Below are 20302 nucleotides of genomic sequence, written 5' to 3' on the forward strand. Positions count from 1 at the left end.
AATGATATCATTTAGACAGGGATGTGCATGCCTTGAGCATGGGGTTGGATTAGATGACCACCCTGAAGACCCTTCAAGCCCTATTTTTCTATGATTTTATGAATATCTAAGAACTCTACAAGGGAACCCCCCTATTACCGGAAGGGTCACTAGGGCTCTAACGCTAGCCTGTCTTTAGAACAGAATGCCTCACAATATAATAACATACAGAGGCTGTGTCTGTTTTAACTGGAAACCCTCACATATTCATGTGCATTGTGAAGCTTTTGTGACATGACCTGTACCTGTCACACACACACAAGGGGCAGGTGAACACCATGTCCATTTAATAAAACACACACAGACAAAACATGCTGACTTCATTTAAAACCATTCAAATGTGAAAGGCTAGAAAAGCGACCCTGAATGGGACTCCCAGTCCCTGTGGGATGATGGGAGGCTGGGACGGCTTTTTCCAGCCTGACGCAGATGGTGGGTCATTCTAACTACTGTACTTTTCAGTGTTTTTTAATCTGGCAGTCAATGCCAGAACGAACAGGTGCAGAGTCCCAGCACATATGATGCTACCACTGAAAAAAAAAACAAAACCTGCTGAGCTGCCTAGGAGCACTTAGGATAAAGTCATTGAAATGGCAAACTGGCACATTTTGATCATAATCCTTTTCGAGTAGGCCTGGCTTGCCTCCGATGCCAATTAACAGTGATACAGACTCCTTGGATGGCCAAATGTGCAGATTCTCCCCGCTGAACTTTCAGTTAATGATATCTCTGAAGGCTAAGCAATCTCAAGGAAAAATGATGCATTTATCTAGGCACAATATATGGCATTTTCCCTCCATGGGTTTGAAAACCTTTGTGCTTTGAGGGTGCTTTGGAACCACATACATAGAGCAAGTAATTTTCCTGTTTCTTCTCTGTTTGCTGTAGCTTATGTAGCTATAAAACTGATGCCCTTTGATTCCTTGTTTACTTCACATTTAAATATCTAAGTGGTTGTTTTTTTGTGAGGCAGCCTTGATGTGACATGTTATAGAGAACAGACATGCTGGTCTCTCTCTTACAAAGACTTGGCTATTGTTTTTTTCCCTGGAACTATAACTAAAAAAATCCCAAATCCATTTCAACCCAAGGGCATTGTTGCTCTTTGTGTAAGAACCACCCCCTCTCTCCTCCCCTCCAATACATACTCACTAGGTTCATTTCAATATCATGTGGTGGGAAGATACCACAAAAAGCCCCAGAGAGCCAAATTTAAATCTCAACATTTCAAGTCACATCTCTCTGCCTCCAAATCAGGTTTCCAGCTTTTGGTCCAGCCTCCTTAGATATAGCTCATATTACTATTTCTATCCATTCCATGTCAAGTCCCTTTCAATTGCACCAACATAGCTAGTGTTATAACTGAGCCATAATCCTGTCTCCAATGGCATAATTTCTGTATCATTAAGGCCATCTGGGGTTCTGATTAAAACACTGAACCTAAGATAGCTGCCAACATTTCAAAGCCATAAATAGAGATATTTAGCAGGGAAAATAAGGGCAAAGCTTTTAATTCCTGAATTACTGAAATACTGTACTTTGGAGCCAAGGGAGCTTTTCCTGAGAGGAAGTGTGGAAAATTATAGCTTAAAAATTACAAATTTATGTCTGCTTGAAAATGAGAGAGAGCAATATTTAAAACCACCTAGTTGCCTTATTTTCTAAGCACCAGTATTCACTCACTTCTCTGTTATCATAATCACTATTCAGTGCTTAAGCAGTTCTTTCTGTTCCCTGTTTTCTAATGGACGTAAATGGATGCACCAGGGGCCATTGCAGCACATAAAGATACTTATGAAAAGTGCCACAACCCTTACTTGCATACATTTGAGCCCATTAACAGTCCTTTACAGAAGCTGCAGATGGCTGCACTTTCTCTGCAAGCAAAGCATGTTTGGTTTTAAAACAGAAAAACAGAATGCCACCATTTGTAAGGAAGAATTTTTATCTTGACCTTTTTATTACCAGTAGAATGTCAGCGGATTGTTAAAGTGCTGTAAGAACAATCAATGAAAGTGATTACCAAAACCTAAAATGAACTGTTATTCCCTCAGAACAGACCAATAACCTGTTGCCCTCTTTTCCAAGTACTATCACAGTCTTTTGCAGGGCCTCTGATTTATACAATATGGTTGATAAACAACTGGACTTGAATTCCCAGTGGGTAAAGAGGGTTAACACAGTCCTTGAGATTGCTGAACAGAAGCAATGAGGGGGTATTATTTCTTTATATTTAGACTCCTGCCAGAATATTGTATTCTGGGGTTCGCACCTTATAGACAATGTTGAAAAATTGGAGGGATTTCAGAGGAGAATGACAAGAATGATTCAAGCCCTTGGAAACTCTTTATAATGAAAGGCTGTGGGGGCTTCATCTCTTTAGCTTATCAAAAAGAAGTATAAGAAGCCACTTGATTACAGATTGAGGGTATAAACAGGAAGATGATGCGGGATAGTACAAAACAGCTTAAATGACAAACAGCTTTCCTTTGGATGGGCAGTTAAGCTAAACAACCCAAAGTGGAAACAAAGCCTAAAGTTTTAATAGTGAAGTTAAATAACCACTGGAACAGACTACCAAGGTATGTAACATAATAGCCATTGCTTGAAATGGTCAAATCAAGATGGGATATATTGCTAAAATACATGTTCTATTTCAGTCACAAGTCACTGGGCTCGATATAGGAGTTGATGGATGAAATTATATGACCTGCATTATGCAGGAATTAAACCAAGATGATCAACGTGATCCACTCTGTCTCTAAAACCTATGATAATGCATTTTTTCTATTAATGGAATGCAAATGCAAACAAGAGTGCTGTCACTTTTCTATGCCCTCTCATTTATTTACAGAAGCAGCTTGTATAAGAAAAAATGTTTTTAGCTTGACAACTCCATTCTCAGGAACAGCTGAACTGAGCATGTAACTCCTGGCAAAACAAATAATATTCAACAATGAACAGGTTGTACTGCTAGAATGGCTGCAAATACCTAGCCCTGTAATGCTGCATATATTCTCCACTGTGTCTGTTGAATCTAATTTAAAATTACGCTGAAGAAAAATTGTCTTTTGACTTCAGTAAAATAAACCCTTTTATTATTTCATTTGCTATTTCATATGCCAGTCCTTCATAGAAAGCAGTACTGCTGGTTACTGTACTGGATGTCTCAGTTGCAGTTCACCTAGGATGGAATCACTCAGCCATGGAGTTACACAGCACTCTCTATAAGCAGCCATGAGACAAGCTGTAATCCAAATTCAGGATTTTTGATGTCGCATATGCATTCATAATCCCTCCTGGTCTCATAAGAAATGTTAAAAGAGCTTGCTCAAAATTCTTTATTTCTTTCTCCTGTTTAGGTTTTATTCAGTATTAAAAAGGAAAAAAAGAATAAAGGCACAAGCTGAAGAAGTTGTATAGCTGAAGATTTTACCATTAGCTTTAAACAGAGATCAAACACACTTGTTGTGATCTGAATCTGTTCAGCTGACTAGGGATGGATACATCAGATAACAGTAAAAAAAGACCTGGGTTTTTATTCACACCTTACAACAAGACTGAACACCCATCGTTACCGTATCTCCACTCTAATCAAGACTTGACACATATAGGTCCCAATCTTTGCAATACTATAGTATCTGAGTGTCTCCCAGGTATTTATGGATTTGCCTTCAGAACACTTCTGTGTAGTCCAGTAGATGGGGAACTGAAGAAAGTTGGGGTGGAGTCTAGACCTACGCACAGATCTCCTGAAAACAAAGCTAATCTTTCTTCCTACTTCACTACCTGAGTTTATTAAGAAGCAAAAATGCCAACATACAGTGAGAAAAAGTACTCCTGGGATATTTCCAACTGATCTGGAGGCAGGGGCTGAAAATATCAAAAACAAGCCTATTAGTGTCAGGTTTTCCAAATGAATGTTGCAGTTCAAAAAAATTAGAACGTGGAGATGAGCTTGTGGCACTTAAGGATCCCTGAGCTGTTTGAAGTTATCCTAGAACTAATACAGATCTCATATTAATTAATGAGAAAACCCATTTTGCTTAAAGCCTTGTTCAGCTGGGGACTGGAATGCTGATGGGATCAGTAATAGGCTACAGAGCCCTTCACCTCTAAGATTTTGGTTCATATCAAGCCTGGTCCAGAGATGACAGTTATGTTCATATAGGTGCTTGGCAGTCAGTCTGAAGTGAAAGGAGTACAACTCCTAAATGACAAATTTCCCCATCATAAAAGAACACGTGATGGTAACCTCATCAGGAAGCAAAGCCATGAGTGATCATGAAGAGTAATCCCACTGTCAACTTCAACTCTAACAATGTTGATGAAACTTTTCCCCAAAGAAACGATTTTTAACATAAAGGACCTGAAACCATTTGCACCATCTCCTACATTAAAAACAGAATGAATGGACTTTAATTCTTTTACTGAACATGCAAAAAGAAAGTTTATTTGAGGCATAATATAAGACTGAAATATATAATTTGGGCTAAACAGCGTTGGACTATACACTCAGAAGAGGTAATAAAAAAGAGCTGACTTTCTTATTTCATTTAAACCTGTGTGCCAACTCTCTGGGCCTTGAGACCTGGAACTTAAGCAGGCTTGCATTTCCCACACTAAAGCAAGTAGAAGGGTTAGAGCAAAATAAGCGCAGAGTCAACCATGCCAGTATAGGCATTTTGGATGCTCTAAGTTGCTGAACATATAGACCCAGAGAGTGGTGATGGACGGGTCTTATTCAGCCTGGAGGGATGTGGGCAGTGGGTCCCCCAGGGCTCAGTGCTCGGGCCCGCACTGTTCAACATCTTCATCAGCAACTTGGATGAGGGGGTAAATAGCACCCTGTTCACATTTGCAGACAACACTAAGATGTGGGGAGAAGTGGGCACACTAGAAGGGAGGAATAAGCTGCAATCAGACCTGGACAGGTTACAGGGGTGGGCAGATGAGAAAAGGATGGGATTCAACACTGACAAGTGCAGAGTGCTGCACCTGGGGAGGAAGAACCAGCACCATACCTACGGACTGGGGAACTCCCTTCTCATCCATGCAAGGGCAGAAAAGGATCTTGGAGTCATTACTGATACCAAAATGAACATGGGCCGAGAGAGTGGGAACGCAGTCGGGAAGGCCAACCGTACCTTGTCATGCATCCACAGATGCATCTCAAGCAGGTGCAAGGAGGTGATCCTCCCCCTCTATGCTGCACTGGTCAGGCTGCAGCTGGAGTACTGCGTCCAGTTCTGGGCGCTGCACTTCAGGAGGGATGTGGACAACATGGAGAGGGTCCAGAGGAGGGCCACTTGCATGATCGGGGCAGCAGGGCAGGCCCTATAAGGAGAGGCTACGGGACCTGAACCTGTTCAGCCTCCACAAGAGAAGGCTGAGGGGGGATCTAGTGGCCATTTACAAACTAGTCAGAGGGGACCAGCAGGCATTGGGGGAGTCCCCCGAGCACTACCAGGAGTGACCAGGAATAACGGTCACAAACTGGCAGAGGGTAGATTCAGGCTAGATATCAGGAAGCGTTACTTCACTGTCAGGGCAGCTAAGATCTGAGGGGCGCCCAACTGAGCCTCTGAGGTGTACCCATGAGAGACAGTGCCTCCTGAATGTACACCTGTGCTAGCACTAATTGTGCAGCACCCCTGCATAATAAACTGAATGTGGGCTGTGCCTGAAGGTACAGCTTAGCTCTTTAGCTCTGTTTCCATGGCCATGTTTGAGGCTAAGTAAAGACAGTAAAAAACCCCAAGGGGGAAATCTATCCAAACTTTGCAGGTTTCTCTAAACTGTCTAGATTGGACTGTTAACAAACAGACCTCATGTTCACTTTGTGGTTGGCGAAGAGAGGCAGATGCCTGCACTGGCTGAGGACAAAAGGCGTGGGGTGCTCTTGGACACTTCCCAGTGTGTTAAACATTACAGAGGGCACCTGAGCACAACCAAGTGGGGACCATCCTTTATTGGCTGCCCATCACATACCTTGAACCCCCTGCTACCCCTCATGTGTGGCGGGGGCAGCCAACCAACCAACCAACCCAACCTTGTCCTGCCCCCCACCCAGCTGATGGGACCCCCACGCTGGGGGGTTCCCCATCCCTGACCCCTGTGAGACTCTCTCTGACCCACAGGGAGGAGAGGGGAAAAAAGCCCCCTGCCCAAGTCTTACGCCCCCAAACTAAAGGTCTGCGTAGTGAGGGGCTGACAGGTGCAGGGAGGATGCAGGCTGGGAAGCAGAGGCTTTGCTGTCTCAGCTCTGTGACAGCCAGGGCAGGGCCAGACTGGCACAGCTGGAGCAGAGTAGCACTGGAGGTGGGTAGCTCCACCTGCCCTCTGAGTGAGGGTTAGTGTGGATGCTGCAAAGCATCCTGGACTGCCAGGGGACTGTAACCTAACTTGAATCAGAAGGGGATCTAGGACAGAAGCTCAACAGACTGGTCTAACCTACATTGATGAAAACAGATACTACTTCCATCCAAGACTATCTTGAACTGGGTTCCACCATTTCAAAATTGGTCTATGTGCACTGAACTTCTGTTCTGTTATAGGTTTAGACTAGTTTCTGATCACTTATACCGGCTTAAATGTAATTTCTGTCCCAAGCCTGAGTGCCTGGTGATTTCCCTTTATAAAATTGCTACATCTTAGAACTTTGTGCCCACCTAAGGCAGGGTACAAAGTTCTAAAACCATAAAGCTTTTGGGAATATGTTTCTCAGTTTATTGATTGCAAAACCAAATTATAGTTACAATTGGTCCAAATGTTCCTTCTCAGCTGAAGCAAATCATACTGCTCTCCTTTCTCCAACCATGAATACAGTAATACAGCACAGCTACTCATTACCCTCATCATAACTGGAGGAGCACCTCTCAATTTAGTACTTAATATAATTATGGCATATTAGAAAGGCTTAGAAGACCAAATTCCTCCCTTCTCAGAGCTCTAACCCACCTTTCCTCAACACTGTCAACTGAAATCTGACCTGGATATTTAACACTGAGGCCTTTCTTTTTTGCTTCTATTCATTGCATAGAAAACTCAGAGATTAGCGTGGAAACTGTTCAAATTCTTTTCTAAATTTAAAATTACATCTTCCAGAGATAACTACAGAACAATTTTACTATTTGGTGAACTACAGAAGCCAGAAAAAGGATGGTTAATAAGTTATTTTTGTTTGTGTCACAGATTAAATTCAAGATATTAAATCTTAAGAACTAAAAGTCAAAATCCTAAAAACCCTTGTCCTTACTTTGGCAAGAAATCCTATTTAAGTATGTGACATTTTTCATGTAAGTAGACTGATGGTACTGGACTCCATGCCTGTCAGTTTCTGCACCACAGGAGAAAATGCAAATCCCTAACCAGAACTTTCCTAGAAGCAGCCATTGTTTAAAGCTGTTAAATTCATAGCACTGAAAGGAACAACAAAAATGATGATTCCTCTGGGAACAAAAATTAAGATATGCCTCTGGTTCATGGTGAATGCGTGTTTTCATAAATAAATGAAACATCAATTTATTAGATTTAAACTGCTATTAGAAGGACTGCTTTTACATAGCATGAGGATGTTTACCATTAGGAATAAAATATTAAAGAAATGTTCTTATTGCAACTGCCTTTCAACAGTTAAGAAAACATTACCCATACTTAGCAGCCAACAGAAGAGCTTCTCTCTGTTAAGCTATGCATCTTGCTGATAACAACAAGGCATATATTCATACAATGAAGTCACCTGACAACAGCTTTATAGCTGAGAACAACATATTACTGGGAAAAGGACATTTTAAGTACTGTGGGGATTATTATGGTCAAATTGCTTCCGAGTCTTAGGCCATCAGTTGTATCTGCAGTGTTGCTCACTTTCTTCTCATTTAGCCCATACCTACCTTTTGTACGCTCTTGTAGGTGTACATGGGCAGATTTAGAATTCTCAAAAGGAAGGTGCAGATGGTGGTGCATCATCACATATAAAACAACACATATTTCTCCAGGGAAGAAGGAAGTAGAAGCTTTACTAATATGCAAGGGCTGAGAGCTATATTATTAAGTTCAAAATCAAAGCACTAACCATTATAACTTTATTGGTATATGCATTAATTTACTATACAATATATTATGTATAACATCACAACAAACTAGGCAACAAATAATCCAAAGATGATGTTTTTTAGTCCTGTTGTCATTAAAATTAAATCCATGTCTCTTTCAGGTACATAAAAGAAAACCTAGCTTTCTTCAGCATCTTGCAATTCATCCAATGCTTCACTGAACGCTATTTCCATACCTGAATTGATGTTCACCTGAGTTAATGTTCTAAAATCAGTATGCAGGACTGTGAAATAGGATCTGCACTAAGAAGAGCACCTAACAGACAGCAGAATTGCAGAAGAAAAGATAGTTTAAGTAGCAGAGCATCAAGAACATTAAAGAAGAGACAGAGTTCTTAACACCTGTGGAACAAAGTTTAGAAGGAATCAGGTATGTTATAATGAGCTGTGAAGAAGTCAAGTGACTCCCACACTGCTGCCTGAATAGAAAAGTAGCTGCATTTGGTTTGGTTTTAAATTGGTGGGGGGGAGGGAACCAGAAATCAAAGGAGGGTGCAACTGAATTGCTGGACCCTCCTGGATCTTTCCCTGAAGATGTGCCTTTTCTGAGAAAAGGAAAAACTGGAAGAGCTGCACCATCTCTCCTCATAAGCATTATTCAGTACTTTGCTAACACTGTTAGTTTGTTTTTATTATTAATATTAATTATTTATATTACAGCAGAATCAAGAATTCCCAACAGCGGCCAAGACTTTGTTATGCTAAACCCTTCTATATACATAGCAAAAGGCAGTCCTTGCTCTGCAGAACTTACAGGCTAAGCAGACAAAGCAGGCAAAGACCTGGACGTGAAAGAGCCATGGAAAGCTGAACGGATATGCTTAGGATCATATACTTTCTGAGGGGCTGGGCCAGGAAGGTAACACAGGTCTTTTAATTACTTATTCACCACCATGCTTCTTCTCAGGGTTTGGGACAGACATTCAAAATGCCTGAGCCTGAATTGATTAAATCTTTGCAGCTTAGTCTAACCTGGCTAAGCTAAATTGGTTTGTAACTGGAGAGACATCCCCTCTGGACTAAAGAAATGCAGGCACATGCAGTGGCTCAGGCTAGAAGTCAGGGGGGACTAGAGCAGCCCTCCCTTCCCTTCATTAATACTGAGCTGAGGGGAGGTGTGGCCAGGCCCCAGCAGGGCACTCTGATTAGAGAACAGTCCCCGCCTTCCCCAACCATGCTGGTTAGTAAGGGAGCCAGCAGGGATTTACATAGCATATAGTTGCACAGCATTTATCAGTCCATCAGCAAAACAAAAGAATCTCTCATTTCTTCAAGCTCTTCTTAAACAGCTTTTTCCAAGGAAGGAACAAAGGGACATTACCAGCTACCTACTGATTAGCTCCAAAAAGCCATAAGCTGACACTGCCTTTGTCCCATCTCCCACAGCATAGATGTAGCCAGCATGTGGTTTGCTAGTTAATGTTGAGAGGTGTCTGTGTAAGGCAGAGGAGACCAGGGAATCCCTGCTTGAGCAGGGAGTAATGGGGGTGGGGGGGGGAGACACAGGAGGAAACTAGGCAGATGCTCTGTACTTGCAGCCTCTGCCTGAGCTGGGCCAGCCTGCTCAGGGTTGCAAAGCATCTAGGATGCTGGAGGACTCTGATTTAACTTAAACCTGGTGTCTGACAGGCTCTTTACAGCAGAGTCCTTTCCAAACCCCAGCAGAGCTGGCCAACCAGGAAGATCAGGCCCATTGCATCTACCCTGAGAATTTCTTCCTTCACAATACTGTATATTTTCCTTCCTTGGAGGTTTAAAACAAGGACTTGAATTCAATTCACAGTAAATTGTGTTAGGTGCCTGACACAGTTTTTCTTATGTGCTTGTACGGGGTTTTGACACAGTAGGGTTGCAGTCCATGACTGGGCTTTTAAGATCTGCAGGAGTACAAATCAATAATAATAGTGTGGCCATCGGTTCCTTCTTGACTCTGAAGTACAGACAGAATTTAGGGACTCTGCATGGTAATATTAGACAATAATATCTGTGCTTTTTACTTAGGGCCCACCTGTGACCATTAAACCTCAAAAATGACCCCTGTTATATTCAGTCCAATCCAATTCTGTCCCTTCTGAACCATAAGGAGCATTACAGATAGTGTAAATAGCCTCTCTGGGCCACACTGCACCAGGGACTTACACTAGGAGGAACACTAGTCCATTTTAAATAGAATCACAAAACAAAGATTATGCTTTTCACACCCCAAAAACCAATATCCCTTTCTAGGCTGACAATAATAGAAAGGTAGTTTGAACATCTCTTAAATTATTTCCTTGGTATGCTAATACTCTAAATAGAATGAAATGAATCTAGTGTTCAGGGAAAGCCTTTATAATCCAAGTAAGGATTTTCTCCTTTATGAGAAAACCCCCCCTGATGTTGTTCAAAGCTGAACTGTCTTTGAATCAAATATGAAAGAATAGGCCACAGAATCAAAGCATCTCTTTTAATCCAGATGGGTTTTTTCCATAGAAAGGTAGAAAGGGGTGAAAAGGGTTGTAGTATCAGCAACAGACAGACTTGCAAAATTCTGTGGGGTTTCTTTTAAGGCAACATGGCAAGAGAAAGCTGAGGGATTCATCTTAAAAAATGGAAATTTACTCTATTTGTATCTTTGCCAGAAGGTTATCAAAATGAACCCGCAGGTCCAGTATTAATTTCAGTGGTGATTGCATATCATACTTGGAGGGATTTCATGGATCATCTTGCAGTCTTTCCTCAGTGAATTGCACAACATTTGATAAGATGTTAAAAAGCGTTGGTGGTATCTCACAGCTTTAGAAAAAAATATTCTTCCCCAGTGCTGCAAACTAAAAAATCAAGTATGATACAGGCCAGGCAATTTCAAGAGAGGGTGAAGCTGTTCTTTTTATTCTGCCAAGATGATCCACAGTGACTGCTACCCACGCCATGTAGTACATCAGCATTCTGCATGTCTCAGGAATGAGACAGGTAACCTGTCTACCATGTTTTGAGGAGTCTAGAATTTTGTATACTTACAATCAGAAAGAACAGCAAATCACTTGAATAGTTGCAATTCTGGCTTACGGTTTTGTTCGTTTACCAGTACCAAGGGAAACAAGTAAAGTCATAACATTCTTATTGAATTGGGAGGGGAAAAAAAGCAAGTACCTGAAAATGGTGCTATGTTAGTGGAGGGGTAAAAATATTTTTAGATTTATTTTGATTCTTGCTTTGAGAAATACAGAGCTAATCACATTAAAAGAATTGGTGTATGCTGTTAATAAGCATTTTTTCAGAAGCTGATTGTTGTCTTAGAACCAAATCCAAAATGAAGGATTCCTTTGGAACAGAAGCTATACAGATTTACTCTCTGTAGCAAGGAATCTTAACTGAAGAAGACTTAACTGCAGACAGAGTCAGATCCTATTCCACCTGTTGAGCATGTAAGCACAACTGAACAAGACTCTATTCCACCCTGCCCACATTTCTGAAAAAAGCATTAAGGGTGCATACAACATTCAGGGAGGTTAGGGGGAGGTGAGATCATATTAAAAATGACCACCTAATCTAACTTAGCTGGCTCACATGTAGACCTTACACTAGCTCCCTAGTTAGGTCAATGTAAGTGCAAACTGTATAGAAGTTCCAGGAAGGTTAGACTGGTCAAAAAATGGCTGACCTGATCTAATTTAACTATACTTTGGATGTGCACTAAGTTAGATTGGGTATGGGTAGACAGATCTAACTGACCTTCAGTACACATTCAGAGTGCCACCAACAACCTCCCCCACCACAGACCTGCCAGCCCACCAAACCCCACCCCAATCTCACATGCTGCTCCTAGTGCTGGTTTTAACCAGCATCTGCTGGTGCTAGCAGCTGACTGCAGTAAGTCGGTGGGAGGAAGGGTGAGTGGGATTGAGGGGGGGTGCCCTGCAGGGGTGGTTGTTTGTTTAGGGGTGGGGGGGTTGGGGTTAAAAATAGTCCCTGGTTAGGGGAGGGAGAGAGCCACCCCTGATCCCACCAAACACCCCTACAGAGCTGCTAGCCCCTGCAGTCCACTCATCCCTCCCTCACCCTGATTTACTTCAATCAAGCTCCCAAGGACCAATGAACACCAGTAAGTCAGCCCTGGGAGCAGTTTGAGGGATCAGGGGCAGTTTGGTGGCATCAGGGGATGAGGGGGCTTATGGAGTTTGGCAGGATTGGAGAGCCCCCACCCCAATCCTGGCAGCCCCCACCCTGATCCCCCAATCCCCCTCCAGACTCTGTTAGCTGCCCCCTAAATTCCCACAACCCCTACATGGACCCTGCTAGCACCCCCCCAAATACTCCCAAGCCTCCCCAACAGATCCTGCTAGCCTCCTCAATCCTCCCAATCCCCATGTGGACTCTGCTAGCCCCCCCGATCCTTCTAAGTATCCCCCCCATAACCTCCTCATCCTGCTTGCCCCTCACCCTACCCCAATTCATAGATTCATAGACACTAGGGTCAGAAGTGACCTCAACAGCTAATCAAGTCTGACCCCCTGTCCTGGGCAGAAAAGAGTGCTGGAATCAGATGACCCCAGCCAGATGCCTATCCAGCCTTCTCTTAAAGACCCCCAAGGTAGGGGAGAGCACCACCTCCCTTGGAAGCCCATCCCAAATTCTGGCCACCCCTACTGTGCAGAAGTTCTTCCTGATATCCAGCCTAAATCTGCTCTCTGTCAGTTTGTGACCATTGTTTCTTGTTACCCCAAGAGGCGCCCTGGTGAACACAGCATCTCCGATTCCTTGCTCTGCCCCTGTAATGAATGTGTAGGGGGCGACAAAATCACCTCTCAGCCTTCTCTTGCGGAGGCTGAAGAGACCCAGGTCCCTTAGTTTCTCCTCATAGGGCTTGTCCTGCAAACCCTTAACCATATGAGTTTGGACCCTCTCAAGTTTATCAACATCCTTCTTGAAGTACGGCACCCAAAACTGGACGCAGTACTCCAACTGTGGTCTGACCAATGCCGCACAGAGGGGAAGTATCACCTCCTTGGTTCTGTTTGTCATGCATTTGCTAACGTATGATAAAGTGTGGTTATCTTTGCTGATGATTTTGTCACACTGATGACTCATGTTCATCTTGGAGTCCACTATGACTGAGATCCCTTTCTGCTTCTGTGCTGCTGAGAGTAATTTCCCAGTCAGTAGGTGTGCTGGATATTTTTACGCCCTGGGTGCAGCACTCTGCATTTGTCCTTGTTGAACTGCATCCTATTGTTTTCTGCCCATTTGTCCAACCTGTCCAGGTCATCCTGCAATCGTTCCCTATCCTCTGATGTGTTCACTTCACCCCACAATTTAGTATCATCCACAAACCTGGACAGAGTACACTTCACGCCCACATCCAAGTCACTGATGAAGACATTGAAGAGTCCAAGGACAAAGCCCTGCGGGACCCTACTTCCCACATCCTTCCAGGTCAATTCCCCTTAGATCAAGCTCCTGGCACCTATCTAACTGCTGAGTTAGACTGGGGAGGGGGGGCAGAGCATTTTTAACTTGATCTAACCCCCCAAACTTCTAGCTGTAATGTTTGTATAAAGCCTAACACAAAAGGTGTGGGGCCCTCCTTTTCCTCACTGTTTTTTTATGATTTAGTCTTAATGGCTAGAAGATGGCATGCTCCAAGGACTGTCAGAACATGAAGGGAATGGAATATAATCACAGGTGCCTGAGTCCACTTAAACTATTCTGCTTGTTAGGCATCTATACATATGGCACTGGATGAGAAGTCATTAGGATTTAACTTCATTCCCAGCTTTGCAGCAAACTTTCTGTATGACCCAAGGCAAGCCATACAATAGAGGCAAAAGCCTCTGTTCTCTATCATCCTGTATCCCGCCTTTATCTAACTGTTTAGACTGTACTTTGGGACTGAGATTGTTTGTTACCCTCTATATAACCCTATTCTACTACAATGGGGCCTGCATTTCAGCTGTGGTTTCTAAGTACTTGTAGAGTACAATTACTACTGGCATTACATTCTTTCTTTGAGGGCAATTTTATACTGAATGCGCCTGATTTTTCTTGTTTTACCAATCAATTCTAAACTCCCTAAGTGAATTGGTGAAAGTCCCTACTAATTAGGGAGCTGCAATATCTCCAATCTAAATACTCACTTTGCAGGGCTTACTGCAATGGGTTTTTATTCAACCAATAATGCAGATACTGTATCATGCAAATGGAAACTAATTTGCCAAGACACCCACAAAACTGACACTGCCCTTGAGTGGATTTACATAAGGCCCAAGCTTGGCTGCGAGTATAACAAAGCATCTTCATACACAGTAAGGAGGCTGACTAAACCAGCACAATAAAGATTATTGATCTTGACTTGTAGCCAAGATCTCCTCTATCACAAGAGATTTTTGTATCTCAGAGAGGAAAGCCTAGTATAAACAACCAGTGCCCATTAAGGTGCTGAATGTTACATATTCTATATAGAACTAAAATAAATTGATACCAATCCCAAATAAAGACATTTGTATGTGTCAGTTTCAGCCCAGAGCAAAGTTTGGTTTCCAAGTTATAAATCCTTCCAGCCAAAAGGAATACAATGGAAATATCGATACAAGCCCAGCTATCATTATACAGGCACAACACAACAAAATCTGGAATTTCAGACCGTTCCAAAGGGAAGAACAATGGGTACACACTCCACTATCTCTTCACCCCTGGTTCCAAATTAAAGAAACAGTCTGGCAATTCTGGCTCAGAAATAGCCATTGGGATGCCCTAAAGCCATGCAGAGGCAACATAACAAACGTGCCAGTCATCTGCTACAAATTCTGCAGAACATTCCTTTTCAATCGTTCAGTTTCCTTATGCTACAGATGCATGCATTCCTGGTATCAGAAGCCTAACACAAGTGTAATAATAGGCCTCTAGATGATATGCAGGCATTACTGATAGAAACTCTTAGTCCCTGAATCCATCAGTAATGAAGCAGCCTGAATCTGGATGTGCTACTGCAGGATTTATTTTTTGTTTGTTTATCCTCTCCCCTGGAAGCTTAGGAGGGTGGGAAAATCATTACATCCATGGATCATTTTTGCTCCAGCCATCTGCAAATCATCAGTGGATGGAGATGTTTGAAATGGTCTCATCAGAGCTACTACTGGCTTGAAATTTGCAGTGGGTTAAAACATGCTGTGCCTAATTAGTATCAAAGCAGCAGAAGATGAGCAGTAAACGCTGCAGTCAGAAAAAAACGTGCTTCCAGAAAATTAAATGATCCATGCAGACTTGGGAATATGAATTAGGAATGCTTAGAAAGCAGAAATCAAGATGGCAAGAAAGCAGCCTTCAGTGCCATGTTGGGAAATTTTGTTTGCTATCTGTGGAAAGCTCCTTTGATGCTCATCCTCCATTGCAACAAACAACATGCAGGAAGACTTGGAGGCACCATTTCTTTGCCCACAGAAGAGACACCAAAGCTGCTCAAAGAGCATATTTTTAGCCATACCATCCTGAGCCAGTATTGTTGTTCTCATACTTCCATAGAAACGGTGTGGCCAGAAACAGCATACCGATGGGTGGGGCTGAGGTGAGGTTAGAGCCTTGTATTTAAATGCAAGCCTATGAATTTCAATTAAGGGCCCAGAACCACCTCAGCTCTGCCTCCAGTAATTCTTTGCAGCCACTTGCTCAATAGCAGAAAACGTGTACTATGGGAACCACAGTGCCAATGCCAGTTTGGGCAGTCTAGAGAGCACCAGACACATAAAGAAGGGTAGCCAAAGGCTGAGACATGTTGCTAAAAGAGGTCACTGTAATTCCTTGGCAAATGTATTTGGCATTCTGACTGTCTGCTACCATTTCCTCAACTGCATCTCGTTCCCTTTCACACTCATCTTACTAACTACACAGTGAAGCCATGATGATCTACATTTCCAATTGAGTGAAGTCTGTGCTAAATGATCTAAGGCAAAGAGGCCATACTAAATAAGAAACCCCATGGTAGCCCTCCTTCCCTTAAACAAGTCAGCTACCAACTGCAGAGCATACAATTCCTATGCAAGCTTTCTACTAGCTTAGTGAATCAGAAGCAAGTAACTACTAGGCATAGCCTACATGGGGGAAGTGTAATATGTGCTACCATCCAGCTCCTGTTTCCGAGTTATGCAGGATCCAGCCTGAAAACAATGATGTCCTGGTACAGTGGCAGCTGAAGTCAAGAGGAATCTTTCCTGACCTTGGAAACCAATGCTTTTTTTTTTTTTTTTAGCTATTAATTTGGATAAAGTCTAAATTTGACGCTTTGTCAAATTGGCCTAACATAATATAAAACGATAGTGACCAACTTCTGCCTTGATATGCATGTACTTTTCAGTTGTATTAGGAGATAGAATGCATCATTAACCTAAAGGAACAGCAGATGCTAAATCACAAAACTTTTTCAAGATTTTTCAGGCAGAGACTCATGTTTTCCAATGCTCTGTCTAATAAACCACATTGTTAGACACATAGCCCAGTAATAGAAACTGAAGTTCTGACCATACAACCCTACCTCCCACTCACCTGATCATTCAATATTGTGATAAAAAATATGGAAATTAAATTAAGGGACTATAAATAGAATATAGAAAAATATCATTCAATTTGTGCAACCCTCATTGATTAAAATTATTTTTAAAACATTTACACAGAAGTAGGGCACCTATTAAGGTGCCTTCCTCTTCTCTTGAATCAGTCAAAATTTGTCCCTGGCACCCAAGTTTCATCCTCGTGGGCCATAACAGGCTCAAGTACACACCTCATAGAGTACCCTTCAAATCCTATACATTTCTGACACAGCTCAAATGTTACCCTCCTCTTTCATATTCCTCCCTCACCAACAGCTACAGGTGTGGCTGCCATCATTTGTCTGTTCCCCATGTAGTATGCAACAGCCACCAACACTTTCCAGAGACACCAGGGGAAACTAGGTCTAACTTCTTCAGGTCTGGTGAGAAAAATCCTATGGCATAGAACAGGCACAGAACAGAGAAAAGCTCTCCCCAGTGCCTACTTCCCTCATTCCCTGGACACAATGCCTTAGATTTTTTTTTTTTTGGCCAGGGAAAAAGATGGCAAATGAGGAAGACATCCTGTGTAATCACCATTCTCCTGTATATGGATCTCTACTGCCCTGTCTGCTGCCTCGTGAACAGGGGGAAATGCATGGGTCAGAGTATTACAGTGGTATTGGGTAAAGAGAATGCATTAATGGTTAGAGATAGGCTAGTTAGATTATGGCACTTGTAGTCTTCAAAGCCTCTTATGTACACCGGCCCTGATCCTGCAAGCCTTTAAGCAGGTTTACCAGTACCTCACTTGGAGTAATACCATGTTTCAGGATTAAACATGGGTTTAAGCATTTACAGTAGAACCTTTGTATGCTTTTATATAGGAGCTTATGTGGCTTCTGCTGCAGTAGGATATGACCACTAATGAGGTCAGCAGTTATTCTCCCCATTTTACAGATGGGTGACTGATATCAGTGATGACAGTTCCATGAATGTTTTTATCATGTTACAAGAAATGTCTCAAAATGGGCCCTGTATCTGCTAGACATAATGCATTTTTAAAATAGGAAGTATGCAACCCTAAAAGTCTTCCAATTCCTTAGGCTAAATCTGACAGCCTGCTCGAATTCACCTTTGGCTGTAGTATAAATGTGCTGGGAGTGCCTGCTTGATTAGTTTGTGAAGAAAGACTTGAGTTATTCTGACATTCTGCCACTTCCACCAATATATCCCAAACTGCAACAAACTCACTTAAGAATGGCAGTATGTTCTATATACATTTGTCCCCAAAAGCCTTTTCAGAAAGTATTAGTAAATTCAGACACTAAGTATTTCAGGCCTGAAAGATTTGTTATTATTTCACTAGTATAGTAACAGTACAAGAAAACCCTTGTGTACAACATCATACATATATATTTGTATAATGTGTGCAGCCACCTATGTCATGAAAGAAAAAGATATTAAGAACTTAATTTAAAATAACAAGGTACTCTAACACCTCATCTATAGGATTAATTCATTCCAAGAGAAAACAATTTTTTTTTTTTTACAAAGAAGTGACATCTAAAACGAGTTCACATTTCACTTGCAGCACAAACACAGCTTTTCCTAGGAAATACTATGATAAATGTGATCTGGATAATGAGGAAAATTCCATGGCATCTTGCTTATATAAACAAAGCCACGGTGGGGTATTAACTACAAGCCAATTGTATCCTCTATTATATGACAGTAAGCAAAAGCAAATTTATATAACAGTGCAGTCAGTTGGAATCACACTTAAAAACAAAGCAAAACAAAACACAGGGCAGTTCTGCAATGATTGTGTCCTTAAGCGAGGTTCCAAGGTTTTACCAAGATTGTTTTAGTTTGGTGGGGGGTTTTGTATGTCTTACTCAAGAAAAATTCTTAGTGATTGTAACAAGGATCTTTGTGTGAGTAAGAGATGACATTTCAGATTCCTTTTTTTGTTGGTGCTCTGCAGAAAATGAGGTCTCGATATTGCCAAATGGTTTCTTGGAAGCATGGCTTTCAGTTGCAAGCGTGGAACTATGGAATTTGGGTTTTTTCTTTTCTTTTTTAGATAGCAGCAGATCCATATTGCTAAGGATAAAGGACAGAAAGATCCATGGAAAATCAAATGAAACACTCAAGACAATGGCATCATAAAACAAATACTGCTGCATTTCTGATTCACTGAGGAATGGACATATGGTGGCTCTTAATGTGCCATCTACCTGGATGCTAGTATCATTGTTTGTTGGAACTGCAATTTATATAATTGCACGTGTCCAAGTAATGTTGCTCAGGCTTCTTTTAAAATATATTTCATTTTCTATGTTATGAGGAGTGTCCATGCTTGCAAAGAAATAGGTATGAGTAAACCCTGGACAGCCTGTTATGTGGATGTATTTCTGAGAAAAAGAACTCTGCATGCGATGCTGAGTTCACACTTATTTCACTGCTAGATTGGCAGAAATTAGCTAGTACTACTCTTTAAATGTAAGGCTAGAAGAGGCAGCCTTCCATAGTCAGGGTGTAGTTCAAGGGGAGAAGGAAGAAATGATCCATTCACACAGAACAAACAATCGCAGTTTATCTGAAATACACAAACACAGATCTGCTGTAAGCAGAAAAGATGCCTTACCTTCTCAGGATGCAATCAATGACAGTTCAGACATCCAGTCCCCCAGTTGCAAATCCTGCTGGAGATCAGTGAAGCAAATTTCCCATTTCCTACTCTTTGCTGACTGCTGTCCTCACCGTAGTAAAAAGTTCCTCTGAAAACACCTCCACCATGGGTCTGACATGATGATGCCCAGCTCAGTCGTGGTTGCAAAGATCCCTCCCACCGTGTCCCCTCAGCTTTTGTATTTGGAGAGACTTGTGCGGGCCAGAGACTGTCCTCCTCCTCTGAACTGTCAGCCTCTCCAAGTGCTTGCCATGCACTGCTCAATACCTTGTGGCTTTGCCCTGTCACTTGCAAGCAGCAGCTGCCTTTTTCCAGCAGTTGTTGCTTTCCTTGCCCGAACTCCTTCAGTCAAAATACTCTGGCTTTTTATGCATTGGCTGGCTTGTGAAGCTGTTCCCTTCTTGGTTCTATTTCTAGGGAAGGCAGCCGCAAAGAAACCCTGGCGAGGCGGAGAAAGGCATTTACATCAGAAAGCTGTACAGCTGTTGGAGGGAATCTGCAGCAGGAAATACCAGAAGACTTATCCAACCACATTAGGAGGGGAAAAAAAAGGAAGCATGTAAAATCTGGGCAGGATTATCAAATACTGGATTGGATTGAAATCATTTCCAACTGACTTCTGCAGATCAACATGGGCAACTCACTTGATGTGAAAACAAAACGAGACAGCGGGGCAGAGCAATGGACAACGCAGCAGTGCTTCCCCAGGACAGCCCTAGGCTTACCCTCAGAAAGAAGACCCTTAACAAACCTATGCCTTTCATCTTCCCTTTCTTCCCCCACAGTTTGTCTTTTTCTCTCTCTCAGACCTTTAAACGCTGAAGAACTGAAAATGGGAGCAGGCTGAGGCAAACAAGGGACATGCTACCCCCTATTGGACAGCTCATTTGTGAAAGATGCATTACATTGAAATCATGTTGAAAGGCAGTGGAGAAGAAAAGGGAAGGCAA

At 42.2% G+C, this 20302-nt stretch overlaps 1 protein-coding gene across 2 annotated transcripts in view; it reads right to left on the bottom strand.

Annotated features, from left to right (window-relative positions):
- Positions 1–19842, bottom strand: part of OSBPL5 (oxysterol binding protein like 5) — a 219276-nt gene extending 199434 nt beyond the window's left edge. For both annotated transcript variants that reach the window (XM_090032528.1, XM_090032527.1), the window contains exon 1: positions 19308–19842. The gene's annotated coding sequence lies outside the window, so the exon portion shown is untranslated. The remainder of the gene's footprint in view (positions 1–19307) is intronic.
- Between the last annotated feature and the right edge of the window lie 460 nt (positions 19843–20302).

Source organism: Crocodylus siamensis, chromosome 2 (genome assembly GCF_052110815.1).
Source record: "Crocodylus siamensis isolate JL-2025a chromosome 2, ASM5211081v1, whole genome shotgun sequence".
NCBI classification, from domain to species: Eukaryota; Metazoa; Chordata; order Crocodylia; family Crocodylidae; genus Crocodylus; species Crocodylus siamensis.